We start from the raw sequence: 20,349 nt of genomic DNA, 5'->3' as shown, positions 1-20,349 counted from the left end.
AAGATGCTTTAATGTTTATCCATCATACTTTTACATGTCCTCATGATCATCGGCAGTTAAGATCTATACACTTAAATATCTAATAATTGCCGACATGCTTATTTCATTCGAATTGCATCATGAACATGCTGGATCTTGACTCTTTAGTCGATAGCCTTATCTCATCAACTATTTAGTTATACATTTGGAACTATCTAGAGCAACACTAGCATGTTCCACCTTAAATTATTGATCAATTTTCTCTCCTTATCAATTACAGGGTCAAATTGACTGGCACGCCCTAGGTCACGACCATCCGGTCTAATGTTTCCCTAAGCCTAGGGAGAGCTCAGGATCTGCTCCATGTTGTTTCTCCCTGCTTGCTTATGTGTGCCCAGCGGCGTGGCCACCGACCATTTTCGCCATCAAGAACTACAACATCGAGTACCCAGCTCTCATGAAATTTCCTTCGCTGATTGGTGGTTGTTGACGGTCACTAACATCAATTATAAACCATCAACATAACCTGTATTTATACTTAATTCCAACACCAAATATAGGTATAGGGGTTTAAACTAATAAATTCCATGAGTTTTGGTGGATTTGTGTTTTCAGCAGGGTTTATCCAAAAAACTGTCTAGGAGGACCTATTTGTCAAAGTAAATCACGTTTATCCACAACGACACCAACAGCGGGAAGACTCTAGAACACTCTAGAAGGCAACCCACCAAAGTAGAACCTAAGGGGCTGACATGTGGGGCTGGCCGGCCCCACCTGCAGGCTGGCCTAGCCCATGGGACACACCTATCAGTCTCCGCTTCGAAAGTTGGTTCTCCACCGCCATTGAGATCCAATCTACGCCGTCCTTTAAGTCAGGTTTGATCCAAGGGCTCATGTTGGATGCTCTAGCCTATATATACCACCCCCTGCCACCCTCCCTAGAGCCATCCTAAAACCCTAATTCATATTCTCCTTATCAAGATCAGAGCCAGCTATCAAGAGAAGATTAGCCCTCTATAGGATTTAGTCTTATAATTAGAAATAGTGAGATAGACAGTGAGGGAAGAGTTATCTGTGTGCGTTAAATATACCAATAGTGGCACAAAACTACTAAGAAACTACCAAGGAAAAGAAAAAGGGGCTAAACATGGTCATTATTTGAAACAACCCCAATTTCCACTGAAGGGAAATCCACAGAGTTGAAGTGTAATAAGACCATAGTAGATCATATTACCCAAATCCCAGTCGAATATCATATCCATACAATGATAATATCAGAGTACAAATAGTGCGGAATTACATAAATTATTACATCGCCGCATTGGCAGAATCAAAAGTAGTATTCATTCAGAACAGCTTGAAGATAAGATCACCAAACTCGAGCGTAGGCACGAACCCCTCAACCGTCAAACTCCTCGGAGCTATACTCCTCAGCAGAACCTATATGCCAAAATTTATCAGTACGATTTGTATTGGCCACTCCCGACCCTATGAGCATTGCTTTATGGAAATTGTATGCAAGATGGATATAGTCAAAAGGAACCTATAAGGCTAGGGTTTCCTATGTATTTTAGCATATCAAGTATATAACAGTATAGTCAAGTTTTTAACACCATCCCCACACCTATTCCACCTATTCCCATTCCAGAGCCAGGTTTCGATCCTGGGATCGACATACCACCATCTCCACACTATCACCATACCATACCATACCATCGCTCAGTCGACAGGCCAACTCCCTCTCGGCACTGTCTCAAGGCCCGTAGCCCCTGGCTACGACCGAACACTCACTTCCAGGGGGGAGAAAAGAAGGACTCATCTCTCTATCTAGTTTAAGCGAAACCCAGGAAAGGTCCATAGCCGACAAGTCAGCACATGTATCGATCGATCAACCATACACTCTGTAGAGGTTTTACATAACCACAAGATCCGCCTTCCTCGCTGACCGTCGTCAACTGGGCTGATTCCGGCTGCTTGCTAGCCTAGGATAATGCCACTCTACCATTCAGCCCTGGTACACCCCAAGTCCTGGTCTAGGGTGGCTGAAACTGTGAGTCATAAGCTGGGTCCACAAGGTCTCCATGAAGTCTCGGAAGGGTGTGGGGGGAATCCTCCACACCCCGTACCTCCCTCACACTGTCCGCTATCAACCTAGCAGTAGTGGCAATATCCTACCAAGTAGTCCAGCTGTCCCGCACCATATAGGGCGAGTGGTACGTAAGGCTTCCCAGTGAATCTGAGTACTAGTAAGTCCTTAGGGATGACCAAGCCAGAATGTCTCCATCAGGGTTTCCATTTACCATGCCACCACAGCACCTCCATCCCGGGCTCCTCCCATCACAGGTTCACACCCAGGACCACCTCATATACCATTTACCCACCACAGGTATCCATTCCAAGGGTGCCCAGGTAGCACCACACGGCATGACTTGCCCCAGGCTCATCGTATGCTCCAACTTGGTCGACACAATCCTCACCCTCCACACACCCAAATCACACACGCAGCAGTCTCCCCATAGTCCAGAATAAACCACGCATTAATGTAGTATAAGCATAGTAGAAGTACAAGCAATTTAAAATATAGCAGTAAGCGTGTGTCTAACCTAATAGTAGGGTATGTAGGGGTAAGGTTGCATCAAGGTAAAGGCCATTAAGAAAGCATACTACCATGCAAGTCCTATCATAATATGATTGTAACAGTAAAGTAAAGCAATAGCAGTTCTACATTAGCCATGTGTAATAGGTGCTATGAGATTGGGTGGGATGTGGCACCTTTAGTGTAGTCGTCTCCGTACTCCTCACGGTACTCATGATCCTCGTCGGTCTAGTGCTCCTTCGAGTCTACAAACGATCGCATTATAGTCGCGTTAGCGACGTCTATAGAATAGCACAAAGGAGCAATGAAAATTCAAAAGAGCCAAATGCACTCAAGCATGGGTTCATTGCGTAGGGCTCGATTTTAGATGAATTTTGGTCTTTGTTTCGTATTTTTTTGAGGTCATATGAATTAGTTATGAATTTCCAAAGTTTAAATCTATTTCTGAAAATGGAAAAAGGCTAAATTAATCCTGGGCTGACATGTGTCATGCTGTGGTTGGTCCACGTGGCTTGCTGACGTCAACATCACGGTTCCGAGCTGACAGGTGGGGTCCCGCTGATGTCAGCATGACGTCATCAACGTCATCCACTCCGACAGGTGGGGCCAAAGGCTATTGGGTCACTGACAGGTGGGTCCGGTCAAAGTTAACGTCGGTCAACGGTGAGTCAACAGTCAACGGTCAATGGTCAACAGTTAGGGTCACTGACATGTGGGGCCTGGGCTGCTGACATGTGGGTCCCGTGTGACGTCAGCATGATGTCAGCGTTTGTCGTGTGGGTCCAATGTGTCCGTGTCACTGACATGTGGGTCCAGGTTAACGGTCAACATTGACCAGTCAATGGTCAACATGGCCGGGTCTCAAACGAGCTTCAGGTTGGGCCGGTCTGGGCTGGGCCGGGCCGGACACATGGCACGCTATGACGCTGCCATGTCATGGCCGTGGGCTCTTATTGGGCTTCGTCCATAGCGCGGCTCACACCGTGTGGCTCACGGTGGACCAGCGCTCATGGTCCATGGACTTACGGCAGGGCGCATGGTGGACCAAGTCCACCGTCTCTTCTCCTTGGCTTGGCTCACATGCACCGAGTGTAGGGCTACACTGCTCAACTCGCCCTTCTCCTCTGTTTCTTCCATGGCGCGCTCCCGCCGATGACGTGCTCACCGATGAGCTCCCGCAACGGCTCAGGCATCCAATTGAGGTGGGGAAAAGCCTCCCCACGTCATGGCGACTGCAACTGTGGGGTCAGGGCAATGGATGACGCTTCCTACGTCACTGGTCATGGCGAACGGCGGCTCAGCAGTGCTCGCCGGTGGCGAGGTCGCATTTGCAGGCTCTCTAGTGGCTCGACTAGGCAGACAGGGGCTTCAGCGGATCCATGGGTGCATGGCGAAGGCATCTAGGGCTCAAGGCGGGGCTTCGGCTTCAAGGTGGCCATTAGGGGTGTCCCAGCGGCCACGGTGATGTAGTGACGATGGTGAGGCACGCGAGTGAACCACGGGGCTCCAGCGGGGTGGTCACGGCGTAGCGCGTGAGTTACCCATGGCTTCAGCGAACGGGACGGGTGAGTCAAAGAGGCGCTAGGTGCTCCTAGCAGTACTAGCCATGGTGGTCGGTGCTCTGACCAGTGGTCGGGTGCTCGGACCGGTGGTCAGGTGCTCAGGCATGGTGGTCTGGTGCTCGGACCGGTGGTCGTGTGCTCGGACCAGTGGTCTGGTGCTCGGAGGTGGTCTGGTGCTCGGACCGGTGGTCGGGTGCTCCAGTGGTGGCTGCGCCATGGCGGCGACATCGTGAGCGTAGCATGTGTGCTCGGCTATGGCGTCCAGGGAACTTGGAGAGGTCTACAGCGTCCAAGGGCTCGGGGATGGTCACGGTCAACGTGAGCGTGCTGTGCTGGTGTGCCTAGAGGCCGGGGATGGCCTTGGCCTACGCGCTCATGGTATGGAGCGCCATGGCTGGAGTAGCAAGGTCTGGCGGCGAGCAGGGGAAAAATCAGGGGCTCACCATGGGTGCTGTGGAAGAAAGGATGGCGGTGCAGTGACGAGTTGCGGCCGTGTAGCTCCGGAAGCAGTGTCGTGCAGCGCCGACCTGCGACCGTGATGACGACAATGGCATCGCCCTTGGCTCCGGCGACATCGGCAGTGCACGGGGGCTCTGATCCTCCTCTCACGATCCCTTCATGGCCCTCTTCTCTCGATGTGGTGCGGCTGCTGGGCCACCAAGCGGCGGCGGAGGCTAAGGGAGAAACTAGGGCACCGGGCGTGAGCGGCGTGTGGGCTGGCTTTATAGCCGAGCGCCATGCCTCCCATGGCGGATGGCATCGTGTGGTGGAGGCGTGTGCATCACATCAGACAGTGGTGCGAGGTTGCGTGGGCACGGCGCAAGGGGACAGGGTCATGCCCTAGGTGTGACCCCCTAGCTTGCCCCTGCCACAGCTGTCATCCGCCGGTTCGCATAGGCGGTTGAGGCGTGGGTGAGGAAGACAACACTGTAGATGGGGGTGGCTGACATGCAGGGTCTAGCAGGCAGCGGCTGCGAGCAAGGCAGACGGGTGCGTGGGCGATGCGCTGGGCCGGCTCATGGGCTGCGTACGTGCACACGCCGGTGCAAGGTGGGCGCGGTTGGGCTGGCTGGGCCACAAAGCCGAGCAGCCTAGGCTACGAGGCCTTCTTCCTCCTTTCCTTTTTTTGTTTTCTTTTTCTTCTTCCTTGATTTGAATTCAAATTTGGTTTGGGTATTTTGAATTCAAAATGGGTGCACCAAATTCATTAGAGTTGTTAAGCTCATAACTCAAATGGAAATCCAAATCACATTTTGAATTAACAAAGCATGCAATACTTTATTTGTTAGAATTTAAATAAACACAATTAACTAATGACATGCCATGCTTATGTGTTAACTTGGGTTGGGGTTAGACCTAATGCATCTCTTAGGTTGGGTTACTATATATGACACTCATCATCACATGGGAGTTCTAAGAAAAATTTTGTAGTTGGTATTTGTTTTAGTGTGTGGATTTTTGGGTTGTTACAGTCCTACCCCCTTAACAGAATCTCATCCCCGAGATTAAAGCATAATGTACTCTTCGAAGAGGTAAGGTGTGGCAGAACCTCCTAAGTTATAGGGCCCACATGCACCTGTCACTGTCCGACGACCTTTGACATTTATGCATATGTTTTCAATAACTTAAAAAGACTGTCGGGTGTCCTCGGGGAACCCCGAATCATCCACGATTTCCGAGCAGGATCACGTTACAGAGTCATTGCAGTATTACAACATTTATTCAAATATCAAAACCAGAGTAAAAACAGCGGAAGTCTTACGATAACATAGTTTACAAACCAGTTGTTTCAAACCTTACAAACTAAGTTCGATGATTATTACAAACCATAGTAGTAGTGGAGTGGCATAATTAATATAGACATATCACACAAAATAAACATCTTGCCAAAGGATCACACATTTACTTCTCATCGTCAGAACGAACGATAGTCATGCAGCACGATCCAAAACAGATCTGCTCATGAGGCTCACCTGCAACAAGGGGTCAACAAACCCTGAGTACGAAAGTACTCAACAAGACTTATCCGAAATGTTAATTGATAAACTCCGTAATGCAGGCCCAGGGATTCAAGGTATAGCTTTAACAATGATCAAAGTTCTTTTGCGTAAAAGCTCTTTTAACAACATTCTTTATATAGAAAACTTCTCAAGAATTATATACAAAGCTGACATGATCCGCACTGAGATCATGAAACTTCATATCCAACACCTTCACAAGCCTTATTCAAGTTCCGGTTATTAATTCTACGATGATGAACAGTGAGTTGAGTCTCCTTAACCGAGGAGCAACGATGATTCGAACCGATTAAGCCCAGCTGGGAATTCCAGACCACACGACATATGTAGGTCCCCGACCTACATAGACCAACCTATCCTTAGATCCCCTAAAACAAGAACGGGTCCGCGCCACCCGAGAACACAGTACTCCACCATTCTAGCCCATGGCCACGTGGGTACACGCTATTCCCGCCATCTCTCCACTCCCAGTGCGCGAGTAGTCATTCTCGTAATAGAATTGCCAAGTTCAGGCTTACCGGAGTATGTGGTTAGTACTACAAATTCTCACCTCATGCAATTCAATAACGGACGTGCCTTAATCGACATAGGTGGAAAGACCCCGCTCACAAGACCTCCATGTCTTGTGGCTCACAGACACCGAGTCCGCCCGGTCTAGATTTATTACTCCACATTCCCATATCACATGCTAACATAGTTAACCAATGTTCCGTTTAAACTTGCAGGTGGCAGGTAGTCACCCGACTTTCTTCGTTCTACGCATAGCTAAGCAAGGCTAGGCATACACGAGTTTAAAACTGGTAATATGGTAAATATGGAATAACAAGGGTGGTAATGCACCAATTAGGCTTTTACTTAACTCCTAATCACTTAATGCAGTAACAGAAAGCAAAAGCGAAATTAATTTATAAAACACAAGGTAGGGTTGTATGCATCCGGGGCTTGCCTTCGTTGACGGAAAAGTCCGGTTCCTGCGACGTTACACAAGGATTCGATCCGACCTCAACAGACGGATTAACCTCTTCAACAGCTTGATAAACTACCATGTTTTCACCTTCGTTCACTACACGTAATAACAATGCCATGTTCAACATGATGCGGAATACGAAACATGATGCTCGATGATGGATGCAAAATTTAACAATTTGAATACAACTTTCCTTCGCGGTACAGTTGCAAGTCAAACAAACTAAATCTTTTTTGTAACACATACATCAATTGCCAAGGATCATTATCAACTAATGACCCGAGGTCATCACTCAATCCAAAATTACAAACAAAACCTAAATCACTAAAGGTTACTATTTGCTTTTATGAATTAATTATTTAATTCAAAATTATGAAATAAATCAACTTATTCTAATTGAGCTCAAAATTTTAAGGTTCATGCTTGTTTGATGTCTGTAACTCCAGGTATGCCATTTTTGAAACTACTACTACTACTTTTCTGTCCTACTTCGGTGTAGATCTGAAACATTGGCATGTTTGACCTAGTTAGCTTTGGAATAAGCTTTTGGTGGTAATAACAAAGTTGTAGATAATTCATGTGTCTAGCTGCTGTTTAAAATTTGGTGGTATTTGGCCTTGTGGTTTGTGAGTTATGCCTATTTAAATTTGGGTTTTAGAAATGGCTGCTCTCTGTCAATTGTGGACCAGTTTCTGTAAATGGGTATATTTGACTTAGTTAACTTGAGAATCATGCTAAGATGATTAAGGATGAATTGTAGAAAATTTCATAAGCTTTCTAGAATGTCTTGTTGCATGGCTATTGGATTTGTATAACTCTTGTTATGATCCAAACATGAAGCTGCTGTTTCCAGTCCAGAAATAGACATATGCTAGTTGTGGTTGTTTACTCCATGTGTTGCTAAGTGTGGCTTATACCCTTGTTGATGGTGAAGTTATGATACTTGTGACCTTGTTAAACCTGTGTCACGCTTGATGTGCTTGCTCTCTATAGTTAGTTGTGTGATGTTAGTTAAATAGCTATTGGTGTGTATGTCTTGCATAATCTTGTGTATGTCTTGAATGCTTATGTGATGCATCTTGTGTAACCAATCATCACATTCATACACATGCATCTTGCATCTCATTTAGGTACGCTAGAGGAACCACATGAAGGACGTTATGTTGGAGCCGAACCCGAAGACGGTGTTTGGTGGATCTATCCCGAAGATGGAAGGACTAAGCTAGTGCTAGGACCAGAGATGTCACCATGATGGTGCAAGCTAACTGAACAGACTTGTGTTGGATCCCAGGCAAGCCCCAGAGCATTCTAAGTCTCCCATGTTTTTAAAAATATCTTGAGTATCTTTTATTGTTGATGATGCATTAAGTATAGGAATTGGTTGGAACCAATTATTGCATTATATCCTTACCTTGTGCAGATAAAATCCCGTGAATCCTAATTAAGTGTAGGATCAAATGATGCTTAGCTATGCATAGACCGGTAGAAGTCAGGTGATTTCTTGTCACCTGCGAGTTGTAGGATGAGCTCTGGTCACGGTTGACTATATATGCTATCATGGGAAAAGAACCATGTGTTAATAATGAAAAGAGACCGGACGGGATGACGGTAGTGCAGCAACAAGGCATGGAGGTCTTGGGTGTGAATCTATCCCCGTCTGTTTCATTTAAGGACCGATACGCTGTACGTCCTCATGTCATGTTGAATGTAGCCTAACACTTAGCTGGCCGGATAAGTCATTCCGACCACGAAGCCTAGTAGCTCGATTCAGGCCGGGGACGCGAGCAGGGGTTTGCAATCTGGATGGAAGTAAGGATGTGCAGAGAGCCATTGGCATAAGCCCAAGGGCGGGTTAAGTCACCGAGCACTCATGGCAGAGTGGTTCTCTGATTTTGCGGCACTGTTCGGACTCGCGACTCCTGAATTGTACAAAAGGTGACTTGTTTGCGACCCTAACGGGGAAGCAGGGTTTGTATTAGGAATACCCCTCCAGCTGGATAGGAATCTATTTGAATCGCCGTCTCTCCCGGATAGTGAGAACTTGACTGAGCAGCGGCAACGTAGATTCACTAAATTTAAAGATATGGTTAAATGATGATGATGATGATGATAATAATGATAATGAGCCATGAAATACCTGATATGGTTATTATTGTTTGCAACTTAATCAAGTGATTGATTAGTACATGTGCTAATATAGATGGTAGGTAATGGCTAAAAGTCACTGCTAGTACATGTGAATAATGCTAATGGTTACACAAGCTTTTATGCAAAAAGGTTGTCCAGCTAGATCCACTGATAAAGCCTTTCATAATCCTTGGCATCACTTTATTTCTAGTTTATGACGGGTAAGTCTAGCTGAGTACATTCGAGTACTCAGGGTTTATCCCACCATGTTGTAGGTGAAGTTCTCGGCCTGTTGAAGATGGTGGCTAACCACCGGTGGGCTCAGTGATTCTATATTTACTTCTCATTTATATGCTTTTGTCTAAGGATGTCACTTATCCTAGCAATGTATTTGGAACTTATATTAAGGTAATCATTTGAAAGCTATGTTGTTTTCACTAAGCGGTTTTGAAACCCAAACTTGTACTATTATTTGTAAACCTATTTGTAATATTATTTCTGCTGCAACCCTATGTATGTGATGTGTATTTGCTTAATCATGCGATCTTGGTTGTGATGTTGATTTATCAAGGTCTTTCGGGACACTCGGTGGACTACCGGGTTTATATGAGTGAAAGTATGTGTGTGTCAATGTGTTAGCGGGGACAGCCGTACTTGATCTTGTATAAATTGGGCGGTTCTGTTACATTCCACTTGCGTATTCAGAAGGCCATTGAACATGGAAAGATCAAGTTCGAGCCAGCCAAGAAACCAACAATGGATATAGATGGACATCCTTTTTCCAGGGGTGCATATGGTAGAATTCTAGTTGGCTAAGGAAAATACAAATGTCTTGACATCAGCCAAGGCCAAAGAATATGGCTTAGTTGACCCCAAGGTTCAGATATTGGCTAATGAGTACAAGAAGGCTAAGCAGCAACGCGATAAGCAAAAGAGCTGATATGGGCAAGGTGAGACCTCTAGGGCTGGTGGTATGCACCCTCATGTTACTTCTAGGATCTTGTTGAACAAGTGGCAACACTAGAAGGAAAAGGACTACCAATGCCAACTCAAAGAAGAAGAATATGAGTGTCGGTGTGAAGAAGAAAGGTATGATAGAGAGCAAGCTGAGTTACATTGGAACTGTCCTTTCTTCAAACACTGTTGGAATGAAGGTTTAAAGTTGCCTACGAGGCGTAACTGCCCTAATTGCAGTAATCAGTATTTAGAGTTTAGGCAATCTCAAGCCAACCGCCAGGCTATCCATGAGTGTTTAAGTTACCAATCTAACGACGAGGATCAACGTGTAAAAAATGGAGTTCACGATTGGCTAGGCAAGCGTGGATATGATCAGAACTGGGCTGGTTGTGATAAAGGACAAAAGAGTATGATTAGCAAGAGGGACAATGGTGTCCTGGAGGTCTGACAAGGAGTCAAAAAGGAGTGTTCATCGCTTAAGGAATAGAGAATTAGAAGCTCAAAAATCTAGCAGACCTCGAGCATGGCGCGTCAAACAAACAGCCAATAAGGGTAAAGCCATCCGCTAATATTGATATGATTTTTATCCTACCCGCAGAGTTCAGGGCCCCTTCCAAGTATGAACAAGAAGAGTTTGATGAAGAAGAGTTGAAAGAAGCAGTGGCTTAGCTAACCCTCCAGACCTAGCAAGCTATATTTGACAAGCCATCTTAGCATTGGCACTTAAAGGCTTTATACATGAGGGATTTGTCGATGGGAAGCCGATGACCAAGATGTTAGTCGATGGAGGTGATGTTGTCAATTGGATGCCTTATACCATGTTCCGTAAGCTTGGGAAAGGTCCTAAAGATTTACTAGAGACTGACATGATGCTAAAGGACTTTGGTGGTAATACATCTAAGACCTGGGGGCAGTTAGCGTCGAGTTGACAATTAGGAGTAAGACTCTGCCCACTACGTTCTTCGTCATCGACGGCAAAGGGATATACAGTTTGCTCCTTGGTCATGACTGGATCCATGCTAATTGTTGCATCCCCTCAACAATACACCAATGCCTCATCTAGTGGCAAGGAGACAATGTCGAGGTAGTCCAAGCCAACACATTTGTAAGTGTGGCAACAACTAATCCAACGTACTAGGAGTTTGAGGATTTTGAGTGCTTCTCGAGTAAAATCTAGGAACGAGGCATTATCAAGATTAGCAATGAACATCAACAGCTGATCCAAGCAACTGGCTCTGAGAGTTTATTTTAGTAAGTTCTTCAGTCGATCGTTATGGAATGGCTAAGTGTTGGCTTTATAAAATTAGTTCATGGAGTTATAGCTGTTCTATTTCAAGGAATCAAGATTGGGCCTAGACAAATTATAAGGATTTAACAGCCGGTGATTTTGAATATTTCATGATGGATAATTTGATTCGCAAGGTTATCATCGGCTACTTTGGAGAGCATTTTCCTATAAGGATGAGCAGTTTGGAATCTCATCAGGTATTGATAGCTGGTACTCACAAAGTGTCGCCTTTAGGAAAAAAAGTGAACGATACTAATTCAAGCCTAAGAGGGCAGAAGCCGGTGCGGCATGCATCGCCTATAGTGCAAAATAAAAGAAAATAAATCACATGGGATCAATCCGATGGAATGTCAGTGGCATTGCGAGATCATCTCTAGGAGGCATTCATGTAGAATCGAACAAGGAATAAACACGGGGGAACCAATAAAGAAATTTTATTTCATAACCCTAGTTACAAACTAAGGTCCAAAGAAGACTTTGTTCACAACTTCTTTGGCCTGGGTTATGTTTGTCATAGCGTCGGCGGCCCCCTCAAAGTCCTCCACCAGCTCCTAGTAGTTGTTAGGGTCTTCGCCGTCCGGGTAGCTGGGCTACAGCGGGCGGAGATCATGACCCAAGCGCATCTGGGCTATCATCAAAGTGACGACGGCTCTGTGATGAACGCCGTGAAGGGCCACCTCCTTGGCATGGACAGGGATGTCCTGGAGGCGGGTCTCCAGCGTGTCACCCTGGGCATTCAGAGCACTGGCAGCGTCATTCGCCGCTAACTAGAGGGCCTCTAGTTGCTGTGTCAAGGCTGCAATAAGAAACAAGAATCAAGGGAGAGCTAAGACGAAACCATCAAAAAAATGAAATTTCTTGAAGATCCTACCGACGACTCTGGCGTCCGCTTCCACTAGCTATGCCTAGACCGCATTGGGCTCCCGCTCTATGGCACAGCCTAGGTGGCATTCAAGGCAAACTCCAACTGACCATTCTTCGATGTCACCTCAGAATAATGGTCAACCTCCGCATACCACTCATGGCGAAAACGCCAAGCTTCGTCGATGTTGTAGGAGTCGACAGAGTCAGAAGAGGAGCCCGCTGCAGATTGGGAGTCCTGAGCTCTGGCCCTATGGAACCAAGAACAAGTCAGTTGGGGTAAAACATCAGGAGAGATACATGATTTGGACTTACCCCTACAAGCGGAGACGCTAGCGCATGGGGAGTTCCTCCTCTGGGATGTTGCTGGTTGCGTGCTTGCCATGATCCATCACTCTAGAAGATAGTTTTGGTTTGAAGGCAAGAAGAAGTTGTGCAGTAGCAAGGGGCGAAGGCAAGTGCAGATATAATCTCTCAACTGTCCCCTAAGGATGTATTTATAGCCAAAGAAGGAACCGGTGGGTTTCTTGAGCCGCGTTGGATTAAAGTGCGGTTAAGGGGAAGGCGAGAGGCCATTCCGAGGATCGAGGAAGCCACGCGTGACCATGTGAAAAGATGGCAGTTGTAGAAATTGCGGACATGAAATTTTCATTTACTGGGGCTCTTCACAACATCACTTAGTTCCGAGTTGTGGACGTAAAAGGTTATTCATTATGGTTTTGTGTTTCTATTTGGATTCAAAAACTTGACCCTTGCAGTCGGCTAAGTTCAATCGGCTAAAATGGGATCGACTGAACAACTATGATGGTCCAAATCCTACTGATAGGGAGAAGTGATTGATGATATGATAGCCGGTAATGACAAAGAAGTTTATGCAATGAAGGATGAAAGGTTGTGTCGGTTAAACACTTACACCAAGTATCATAAAGTTAGGAATGCACGAGAGTAAAATTTATAGATTTAAGACCACTCGGACTACATTCAAAGCATCTAGGCGAATGGCTTCGGCTTCTATAATCAACCAATTATCCTCAGTAGCCGATCCGGGGATGACATTGTTTTTCTAACCACGGATGGCCATAAGCTCTCATTATACCTTTAGTCATCTCTGCTTTCTTCTTCTCCATTACCTTCGGGAGCTGAATAAGGTTTGTCTCTTCAATTTGAATCGAGGCATCAATCTCCTCTAACATCATCAATAGCTGCTCCCGTTCGGTCTTTAAGTAGCTCAGTGTTTCCTAGATCTTGGAAGGAGCGCTCTTCAAGCCATTAATTAATTCCTTCAACCTGAGCATGTCCTATTTGGTTGACTCTTCTCGAGCATCCAAAGTGTTCTGAGCTTCGTGATCGGCTATCCTCTGCCTCACTTGGATGACCTTGGGGGCCTGGCCTTCAATAAAAGCAGAAGGGGACAAAACGACAAGAAGGTCTTGATTTAGTTCTCTCTTGATGGCCAAGAAGATATCCTGGAGTGGCTTTGCATTACGAACCAGATTGGCTATATCTTTTTCCAAATGGGGTAGCATCAATTGTAGCCGGTCCCTAGTTGCAGCCGATAAAACAAACTCTTCCCAATGAGTCTTGGGGGCAGAGGAGCTTACTTCACCTTCTTCTATGTAATCTCTAATGTTGAAAGAGAAGAGGCTTGGAGGGGGTGGGCTTTATGCCTATAAGAATACGTTTAGATCGAGGTAATGATGTACAGTTGATTCCTGAATTATTGTAGAGAAACAAATACCCTTTTCGCTGGAGAAGGATGGATGGCCGAGGATGTGCCCATATCATCACCAAGAGCTTCAATCGGCTTCTTGGTCCCTACTCAAGTTGAAATTGGTTTAGAAATAATCAAGGAATTTGAGCAAGAATAAATGGTGTGTTGATTATACCTTCGTCTGATTTGGGGTTTGGAGTATCCCTGTGATCCTCTTCACTGTTTTCCCGATGAATGCCTTGGCCTATTTCTTGGTCATTTATAGCATCAGGGATTGGCCTTGATCTAGGGTTTGCATCTAGGAATAAGAAGGAACCTGAAGTCAAAAGAAGCTAAGGAGAGAATCCATGAGATTGTATTTGAAATTTACCGTCAGTTGTTTGATGATCACCATGAGCTTCTTCAGTAGAAGGGTTGGTGCTTGCCTCAGCATCTCTGCTATCATCCTCCTTCTATTTATTAATCAACTAAGTAACGGATAGTCAAAGAGGCTACTGGATGGATTGAGTCTGGTAGGGAGTTGTTGTACCTAGGTAGTTGATGCCCCATGAGGGCCCTGATCGTGTTCTGGATCCCCAGATAGAGCCTACAAAATTCCATATTCATACCTGACTCAGTATAATGGAAGCTAGTTCCTAGGGAATACCTCAGTCCCTCCCTTATGAGGAGTGTTCAGGACCTATTCTTCAGCTTTGCTGCCCTCATTTGGCGGGGGATTAACCCAAAAAAAGGAGAAGCCAGTTAATACTAAGGGGGCTTGGGCCATTGACTATGAAGATACTCACTCCAATAGCAACATCAGCAAGAGTCGATAAGCGCCATTGATTGGTTGTTTCCTTGGTAGTTTCCCAATGGGTTATTCATTCCCATTGACCCAGAAGCCTAGACCAGAGAATTCACCTCATGAGTAATAATTAGGATCGATGAGTACAGTGATCTAGGTGACAGGATGCAAGACACTTACTTGAGAAGCCAATGATGATCCTAGGTTTCTACGTGCATGCTTCTATGTTGTAACTTTAGTAGAATGACCCTTTGGAGCCTTTCACTTTTGCACCATGGAAGGTTGCACGACCATAGGACCAACCCATGTTTTCAAGACGACCTTTAGAGTAGGTGTTCAACATCCCATTTTTGGGTTCGGGCACCGGATGGCATATTTAATCGGCCGGTTACTCCTACTGATCGTTGGAGGAGTAAAATCTAGATCTTGTAAGCAATATAATGATAATGTTGCATCGGCCAAATGGAAGAAGAGTTATATAGATGAACAAAGTATTTACCTCAGTCTCGGGTTGGAAGCTAGGATCCAATAACTGGTAGAAAGGTGTGGTCGAATTGTAGAATAGATGTTGGGCCCATTCTTGCCACCAGGCATCAAACAAATTTGAAGAGAAGGGCCACACTTCCATCCCTCAGCATTGATAGGAGGTAGAGCATCTTCGAATTGCCGAATTCTTAGGAATTCCCATGATTGGTTGATGGCTTCCCTCAGTCTTAGCTTATCTGCAAAGAATAGCCTAGGGGGCAACTGCCTAAAACCAAGGTGACGGGCAGCAATGGAGGGATTGTAGAATTCATAAGATGTTGGTGGTTTCTCCTGACCATGCCAGAATTCCATAGCGAGCTGGTTTGACTATGCATTGAAAAATGGTTGTCGACTGTTCATCTAAGCAGGCAATCTCGAACCTGAAAGAAATTGGGAGCTTGAATTCAACGATCTCCCGAGAGACAAACCAAGTCAGGGCCTCATCTGGGAGCCCTTTGTAGAACCCTCTAAAGAACTAGCCTATGCTCCAACTAATAGAGATGGCCGATATGGCCTCGCCGAAAGACTGACACCGGCAAAATTTATCTTCCTCGCTCAGGTTCTTCTCTTGGGCTTCTGAGTAATTCAAGGAAGGAAAGCTCAGGGTTCTTAGATCATTGACTACAATCTTCTGCATATGCAAGTTCACCCACAACTACAAAAGCCACCATGGTCCACTGATCATACCAATTGGCTCATCCATCATCAATTTTGAGGATACTTGATGTATCCAGTGATATAAGGGTCCAAGCAAGCATTTGCCTAAAGGAATATCAGCACCGCGGGACAGCTACTCTGCCCAATACCAGTGATTGGCAGTTGGGCTGCTTGAAGACCCACATAAGAGATACTTCTCTAGCCACATATTCAAAAGGGCTGCATGTTCCTTGGGGTCAGCATTCCTATTTCAAATCTACTTGTGCATAGCCATGTAGCCTCCCTACCCCCTAGATCTGACACTCCGAACCTTATGATATAGCTTCCCAATGAGGTTGTAAGGTTGGAGGGGCCCTATGATTCTAAGACTGATTAACATATGGATATCGGCCAACATAACTATCATTGGTCCATGGCCGAATATGAAGGTGTTGAAAGCATCGGACTAGAAATATGAAGCTGATCTCAACATAGGTTCGTTCTTCTTTATGTTTGATAGAGAAAGGGCTATGCACTGATCCAAGTCATAAGTTACCCATCTAGTCTTGTGAGTCTTGGCTACTCTAAGGTACCAATCTCTCAACCCATCGAGTGGAAGCGGCCAAGCCCTGAAGGTTTTGTTCCATGCTGAAGGGCTCATGGTGGATTGCTTGAATGGGAGCTTATCTATTTCTAAATTAATGAGCTCAGTTGGGTCTAGATTGTCCATCGGACCCAAAAAATACGTGTTTTCAATGTTGGTTGGGATCAATACTTCATTTTTGAGATCCTAAAACTAGGGAGAGTGGATCTTTGAGCTAAAGATTAGGCAGAGACTGAGGAATGATTAGCGAAGAAGGTCTCTGAGTCATACCTCTGGAACAAAGTCGATAGTCACCACTGAGCTTGGAGGAGAAGATTTGAATCTTCGAGCGAGTATTGGTGCTTTGCCACCAAGTTGAACTGCCACCTGACGAGATCCTAACATACAAGTATGTTAAGCCTTGGGTCCAATGGTTCCCGAATGAAGAAGACCCCTCGACCGCCCCCTTCAGGATTGCCCGGGGGCTCGGTGGCTATGCCCATCAGACACACTCATGCGCACCCTCTGGCAAAGAGACCCAGCCAAGCCTCACTTGACTGCAGCTTCCACCTAGGGCTCGGGGCTTCCTCATGCCTTGGGCTCCCAATCTACGGCACCTTCGGGCTCGACCCTTGGCTCCTACTCGACTAACGATGCTAGCCAAGGCCCAGGCATAAGAAGACAAGCCCTAGGCTATCGATGCCTAGGTGTGACCCTGCCAACTGCTCCTTCGATAGGGTCACATCTAGGGTGTGACACAAGAAGACCAAGCTTCCCATGGCCTCTAGGAGCTCAGGGGCTTCTAGGCCCGCATGTCAGCCCATGGAGCCGACCTCCTTCGCCACCAAGAAGACTCTAGAAGGTCTCACCCAGAGGAGGATGGTCCAAGATGACACCCTCTGACACATAGAGTGTCAGGATAGAGCAGTTGGATGACGCCTAGGCTTCTTCGGCTCCAAGACACCTCGACGGTCCACGGCACATCGCTACAAGCCCTTCCTAGACTCCGGTGCATGTAGACCATAGACTAGAACCCCCAAACTACCTTGTACTTGACCTATCTCATTATATAAGGGATAAGGTTGGAACTAGAGGAAATGATCTCAGTTTGATCACCAAACACTCCATTCCATTCCATCTGCCTCTACTCTACACTGAGAGCAAGGCAACCTGGAGAGGGGCACTGAGAGCCTCTCCTCCACCGCATCCCATTGTCTCCTTCCTCTTCGATGAGGGGGAGACTCCACTGATGGCAAGGCAATATTAGGATTAGCATCGAGCTAACCCCCTACTAAACTTTCTTCCTTTACACTTTGTTATAACCCCCTAGATTTTGGGTGCTCTTGAGTATAAGAATCATCAGCTGCTGGATGTAGGGACTAAATTAGCCTGAACTAGGATAACCCGTTGCATCTTCTCTACATGATTCTTGTGTTCCTAAGTCCACTCAAGCTACTAGAGACCCCATACTCTGACACTGACTCGAACAACATGCTTGCCATGGTTTCGACCCCGTGATAGCTGGTGCACTAGGTAGGGGGTAGTGTCAAGTGTGATTTTGGATCTATGGTGGTTGGAGCCACCTGCCTAGCCATTGTAGCACGTGGCACCACCCTAGAAGGCGGTGTCTGCTTTCCTAGCAATGTCTTCGGTGCCTTCGCTTCATGCTAGGTCCTCAACTTTGGGAGCTGGCCTACATCGCTGACTGCTATGGTGAGCTCTGTCCACAACGTGGGGCTGTGTCGGTGAGCAACGAGCCCCTGATGTCATCCCCTCTGCTAGGACTCTTGGCAGCAGATCTAAAGATTCTAGGCCGTTAGATCTGGCATGGTCTGGGCCTGAACCCCACTGTGTCGAACCACCGCTAGATGTTCTACATGCTGGCCAATGTCCACCACCAGATCACCACTGGTGAGGTGATCCCGCCGCCTAGTAGCTTCTGGTACTACCTCTTGGACCTGCCTATTGGGATACAGAATGTAGCAGCGTCCTTCCAGCTAGAGTTGGAGCACCTCATCAATCACGAGGCGCCATGGAGCATCATCCTCTCTAGTGTAGCTAGGACCGACGTCCCCTTGCTCCATGCCTTCCTTGAGGTCCTCTAGGGGAATGGCCTAGAGTGTGACTTCGACGACATCGACTATGATGCCCCGCCATGCATGTGCTACCACATCGATGGTGAGGTTCAGCCTGAGGAGGCGCTAGGGCTCATGCCGCTAGACTAGAGCCCCCACAGCCACATGTCCTACCTTCAGGAGAAGGCAGACTATTGCACACTTGGTAGGTGGACTTTGAGGCCACCGAGGCAGACCTCAAGTGTCAAATGCAGGACTTTGCATGGTAGCAAAACGCACACCCTCTCGGTGATAACAACGACGCCCACATGAGGGCTCCTAGTGGCCTCTGCTTCTCCCACGTGGCATACAACATGGCGGCCATGAAGACATCTCCAACATGCCAGACTCGAGGACCAAAGAGCTGCTAAATGAGGTGAAGCAGCTCCTCCGCGTTGCCCTCGAGTAGTAGGCCGAGAGTTCAGCCTATCGGCATCGTGCCATGCTCTCCCAGCTATCCTAGATGACGACCACTGCCAACGGGGGGCGCTTTGATGCTCACACCTCGTAGGCGATGGGGAGTAGCGGCAACACCTCTGGTGATAGCTCTAATCTACCCTAGACCCAGGGTGCCAAGCCTCATTAGGAGCGAAGGCACGACCTTTCTCCTCAGCGTCCCCTTGAGCGGCACTAGGTCAGCGACGACTGCGATGTCTATGACACCATTGAGGCCAGGCGCCATGCATAGGCATAGTCCCGTGCCCCTAAGTGATGGGATGGGGGCCTCGTCCTGGATCACTTTGGCCCCCTAGAGTTCAGGGCAATGATCTAGGTGGCCCCCTACCCTAGGAGTCTTTGGCTGCTGATGCACATCTCCAAGTATGACGGTGAGACCAACCCGGACCATTGGTTGGAGGACTACTGCCTCACCATGAAGGCTGGGGGTCAGACGATGACTTCACCATCTACTACCTTCCTCTACTTCTATCAAGCTCAACTAGGTCCTGGCTCGAGTAGCTCGAGCCCAACAGCATCCGCTGCTGGTGCAATCTCCATTTAGTCTTCATCGGCCACTTCCAAGGTACCTACACCCACCCGGGGAACTCATAGGATCTCTGCAACTACAAGCAGAGGGCCGACGAGACCTTCAGGAGTACATTAAGTGCTTCTCTAAGAAGCGCAATGAGCTTCCAAACATCTCTAACGATGACGTGATCAATGCCTTCATCTGTGGCATGACCTGTGAGGTGCTCGTCCACATGCTCGACCATGAGACCCCACACATGATGTGGGAACCCCTAGACATCGCCACCCAGTACGCCACCAGCGAGGAGGCAGTCCAGGCCAACTTTAGTGGGAAAGCTAAGGCTACCAACCACCTTAGTGGTGGTGACGGCACCGATGATCCTGCCTTGTCCCAGCGATGCCATGATAGGCGAAACAATGACCATAAGTGCCCTAGGGAGGAGATGGTCATCATGGCTAACCATGCCACCACACATCAGCCTACGGGCACGCTGCATGCCCAGAACACTTTGAGAAGGTGTTCGAGTCCCCTTGCCCGTTCCATGGGTGGTAGGCAAAGCATGTTCTCAAGGACTATGCCACCATGAAGGGCTACATCCGTAGCACCCTCAGCCAATAGGGCAAGGCCCAAAAGCCTACCCTGAAGGCCAGTGACCCGATGGACAGCGCCTAGGA

This window comes from Miscanthus floridulus, chromosome 13 (genome assembly GCF_019320115.1).
Source record: "Miscanthus floridulus cultivar M001 chromosome 13, ASM1932011v1, whole genome shotgun sequence".
Classification (NCBI taxonomy): domain Eukaryota; kingdom Viridiplantae; phylum Streptophyta; class Magnoliopsida; order Poales; family Poaceae; genus Miscanthus; species Miscanthus floridulus.
The sequence above is the reverse complement of the archived record's forward strand: the minus strand, read 5'-3'. Positions refer to the sequence as shown.